At 33.4% G+C, this 5,467-nt stretch overlaps 1 protein-coding gene across 3 annotated transcripts in view; it reads right to left on the bottom strand.

The window, feature by feature from the left end:
* Positions 1-5,467, bottom strand: part of LOC106871104 (endoplasmic reticulum lectin 1) — a 488,243-nt gene that overhangs the window by 93,486 nt on the left and 389,290 nt on the right. The window lies entirely within an intron of this gene.

Below are 5,467 nucleotides of genomic sequence, written 5' to 3'. Positions count from 1 at the left end.
GAAAAGCTCATCCTTATGGTCTTTCATTTAAACACCTTTACGATCAATGCATGTGAAAATGGCTGCTTCAAGCTCATGCTTTTGATTTTATTTCTGGTTCTCATGATAGTATTATCATAAATGTCGTAAACTCCATACAATTAAAGTCATGAAATTGCATTGCTATTTAAGCAATGTTCCAAAATAAAACTTTCAATTAATACTTTCAATTAATACTTTTAAATTAATGTTTTCAAAAAACAATAGGTGTGTGTGCAGGTGTTCATTTTAGATGCATAAACATACATATATAGACACATATATACACAGAATTATATATTCATGTATACATATATGCATACATGTACACATATACATGTATGCTTATATACATATACTCACATATAGACATGCACACACAAATTAAAACATATTAATAAGACCTTTTAATTTAAGCATTTTAAAAACAAATGTTTTTTTCTTGAACCAGAACGAAATTCAAGGAGGCTTGAATTCAGATAGAAAAAATACTTAGCTGCACGCATATAAGGTGTTAACAGTTTATTTCTTTTGCTCAAACTATTGGTACCTTGAGTCAAATTTCTCAGTTTTTCACTCAAAGGTCACACCGCATCTTTGATTTAAAGTTGCTATTTTGTGCATTATGTACAACAGACCAGGTATTTTTTGAATTCATGAGGATTTGTCTCACACAAGAACCATATAAATTCCAATAATGCCATAGCACATTTTTTGTTGGGGCTGACAAATGAATGTTTTTACTTGCAATAATGGTTTTGCAATGTGTGTTCCATTGCCCCATTAAGTTTTAGGTTGATCACTGTTGTTTGATTCAACCTTTGCACTGATACTATTGACTTTGCCAGACAGTTACCATATAGTAGACAGTTCTACAATTGCATGATATTTGCAGGTTTACTATTTAGATCTCTCTTCTATTCAGCTTCATGGCATTATAACTTCTGATGTAACACCCAAACTTTTTGCAAGCTGAATAGCTAATCTTAACACAGTTCCTATTCAATATTTTTCTATACTTATGCCCTGGTGGAAAATGGTGATCTATTAAATTAAGAAATTCTCTAGCTACATTAGTTTTTACTGCTAGGTTATATACTGTGTTGTACCACAAAGTATTCCTTTTCCTATTCCTATTCTCACACTGTGTGTTCCCAGTGGTTTTTCACATATCTTATCAGAGAACCCACCATTTCTAAGTACTTCATTTTGATATCCAGCTGCACCCATAAAAGCATCTTCATCAGAAGATAAAGATACCTGTTTACTAATATTGTCAACCAAATTCCTCAATATACAAGGTGGGTAATTTAATTACCTATCTATATGGTGTGTGTACTTATAAGACAAAAAGAAAGTTACATGTGTATATGCACCTACCTAAACAGTCACACATACGAAATATTTTATATTACATATGATATACATCTCTCACACACACACACACACACATGCACACACCTCTCTTTTATTCTCTCTCTCTTTTACTATATAGATACATTGTGTGCATGTGTGTATTTTTATTAATGGCTTAACACAGAATTACATTACTCATAGTTTTACGGAAGTGACAAGAACACTCCTGATTATTTAGATACTCTCTTTTGAGAAAACAAGACTTGCTCAACTTCTAGATAACGCTGGTTAATATTGGATGATGAGTAATTTTCATTGGCTGTTTCAAATCACAGAGGTGCATTGGTAATGGCAATTGGTGTTGGCTGTCAGAAAATGATTGCTGCTACTGGCTACTGAGTGCTACTTGGTAGACTGCTATTGGCTTGTGATAAGATAAGAGGCTAACAAGAGATGAATAGCATGCAAAACTAGTCTCTTTCGCTCTGGTTTGTGATTTCAGTATTAAGAGTAAATAATGAAATCATGTAATATTATAATTCCTGAATAAGGTGGTGAGTTGGCAGAATCATTAACACAGTGGGCAAAATGCTTAGTGGCATTTCGTCTGTCTTCATGTTGTGAGTTCAAATTCTGCCAAGGTCCACTTTGCTTTTTGTCCTTTCAGGGGTCGATAAAATAAGTACCAGTTGAATACTGGAGTCGATGTACTGAACTAGCATCCTCCTTTGAAATTGCCGGCTTGTACCAAAATTTGAAATCAATATTATGATACCTGGATACAAACTTCCATTAACAACCAAGTGAGAACCAGTCTTACTCATCGTCCAATAGTTACCATCCTTACTCAGAAACTGTGTAAGCCATGTTACTCAGAAGCAGGCTTCTAATTGATTGAGTGTGTTTTTTCTCTTCACAACTGAGTTGACCTGTTAATACAATTAAATATAAACTCTATGAAACATGTTGACAGGTTTCTTCTTTCATTTGTATGCCTCTTTCTCTCCATCTATCAGTCTGTCTTTCTATTTGTCTGTCACTCTGTCTATATATCTATTTATGCATCAATGTGTGTGTCTATACATATATACATACATACATTCATACAAGTACACACACACACATATCTGCACACATATAGATATGTATGGATACACAAACACTTCACTACATATATATGCATGGCACTCACACACACATATCTACACACATATACATATTTATGCACACAAACACCCACACATGCGCACATGCACGCACACACACACACACACACACACACACACACGCTGCTGCATACATAATTAATTACTCGAGTCTTTCAAATTTCTTTCAAGATCTTTTTTAAGCTTAATTTTTACCGCATTATGAAGATTGGTTCATTTTTCCAACTTATATACTGCTTGTTTGTTTGTTCATCTATTTGTTGCATTGCTCAGGTTTGACAAAACTTTATGAAGATTAAGAGCAATGCTTGATATATGTCAGTAAACCAACAGTCTGAATTGGAGTGAATTAACCCATTATTATATTAAACCGGCCATACCCAGTCAAAAAACAATCACGTTATTGAAAAGCCCAAAGCTACAAGATAATACATGACTAATTCATGTCAATGTGAATAAAGAAGCTTTAGATTTTACAGAGAAATCCTGAATGCTAAAGGATTAAATAAATTAGAATTGTCATTTAAGATTGAAAGAATTACAGGAACACATGTATGAAGAAGAATCTTCTATTATGTTTGCTAAATACAGCAGTAAAAATTCCAAGCAACAAACAAGGAACACTTCCATCATTATCTCATAATTTCTTGACCATATTCCTAATTGAAGATATTTTCCCTATGCATTGCAATTAGTTTTGAAAATAATCAAGAATTTGGAGAAATTTAGTAAAATAATATTTTCGTTGTTATTATGTAGATAAAGATGGCAAGTTGGTAGAATCATTACCATGCTGGACAAAATTGGAGATATTTTCCTTATGCATTACAATTAATTTTGAAAATAATCAAGAATTTGGAGAAATTTTGTGAAATAACATTTTCATAGTTATTAAGTAGATAAAAGTGGCAAGCTGATACAATTGTTACCATGCTGGACAAAATTATTTCTAATATTTCTTCCAATTTTATGTTCTGAGTTCAAATGCCGCCAAAATCAATTTTACCTTTCGTCCTTTCAGGGTTGATAAAATAAGTACCAGTTGAGCACTGGGGTGAATGTAATTCACTGACCTGTTCTCACAAACTTTCAATCCTTGTGCCTATAGTAGAACAGTTTATTAGTTTTTGGAATTTAGAGCAGGGCTTGACAATCATTCTTACTTTAAATCACGATGGGAAGTTCTAGTTTAAATATAAATAATTTCAAACAAGAGGACCTGAAATGGTCTCTTAGATGAGTTGGTGCCAATATGGTTAAAGTTAAGGACTGTGTGTATTTGAGTTCTAAGTTTTGAGACATTTAGCCATGTTATAAAAACTAGATTGGTCTGTCTTGAAATGCTATTTTAATGCATCAGTTTATAATTGGCAATCTTTAATCCAGCCAACTGATTGAGCTGACTGAGCTAACTGAAACTACTCAACAACAACAATAACAACAACAAGCCAATTAGAGAACTACTACGTGTTGTTTTATCTGCTAGACATAGCAGTTACATCACTTTCAAATCACAACCTACATTGGACAATGTCATCTCTTCCTATTAATGTGCTATCATTGTGTTGTTGTTGCCACTGCTGCAGTTGTTTAGTCCCCAGTTGAGCACTGATCCGGTAGACTTGTTTCATCTGTGATCATCATGTCAGACAAACATAATGTATCTAGGACTATGTTAATAAAAATGCCCTTCCTTTTTTTTTAGACAGCAAGGTTATATTTTGAGAGAGGATTGATTGCTATTTCTTGCAGGTTTGTTGGTAGATTGTCTTGTTATAGTGTTTTATTATTGCTTTAGTAGTTTCATTTTACTAGTTATATGGTAACGACTGTGTTTGAATTAGTGAACCATGAAGCATGATTTGTACTAATTGTAAGCCAAACAGAGCAAAATAGAGTACTCTCTTTTTCTCTGTTTGGTTAACAATCAGTCCTAAGTATACATCACAGTTCACTGATTCAAACACAGCAGTTACCATACAATTAGTAAAATGAAACACAAACATTATGGTGCTACTGCACTAATCAAAATTTACAGGCTAGGTCACATGATTCAGATTACAACTTCTTGTGTCACACCCATTAATACTTTGTGTATGTGTGTGTGTGTGTGTGTGTGTGTGTTTGGGAAATGTCAGTTGACTTGTTTGTTACAAAACCAGTCAAATAAAAATCATGTGATCTAAGTACTCTTTTGACTGACAACACCATCTGGAGGCATGGTCATGCTGGACAGTTGCCCAGAGGCTTCATGAATCTAGGTGGCTCAGTTCTGATGTATGAAGGGGTGCTGAAAATATATGAGGATCAGTTAATTATGACTTTATACAACATATTCCTCTCAGATTCACACACTTATTGCAGCAGTCTTTCAGTTGGGCCTCCAACCAAGCCTTTTGCAATATCCTTAAACCAGAAATTTTTCAGTATCCCTTCATATGTATGCTGTGGCATGCTGTCAATACATAAATACTATAGGGCCCACTGCACTGATTTGCCCAGTCACCTACAAAACTGCTAAGACAGAACTGATGATGGATCACAATAGTATGTTGTTTAGTGTAAAAGGACTCTATTATCTGAATAAACCAGGATCTTCCCTAAAAGCCATCTATATGTTGTGCAAGGGCAGCACTACTGTCTAAGTAAACAGATGATGTGCACTAAAGACATGCAATTATTTTTATATATGTATGTGTGTGTGTTGTTCTTAAAGATCCATTAGCATGGAGTTTAATGATCTTTTAATTGAGTTCTTAATTACCATTGATATGTTTTCTTGTTTATACACCAACTCTCTCTTTGGATGCAAACATACATAAACATGTACATACATACGTATATTTGTATGCTTATGTATATACATATATATGCTTATAAAATATATATATATATATATATATATATATATATATATATATATATAT

This window comes from Octopus bimaculoides, chromosome 11, assembly GCF_001194135.2.
Source record: "Octopus bimaculoides isolate UCB-OBI-ISO-001 chromosome 11, ASM119413v2, whole genome shotgun sequence".
NCBI lineage: Eukaryota > Metazoa > Mollusca > Cephalopoda > Octopoda > Octopodidae > Octopus > Octopus bimaculoides.
The sequence above is the reverse complement of the archived record's forward strand: the minus strand, read 5'-3'. Positions and strand labels throughout refer to the sequence as shown.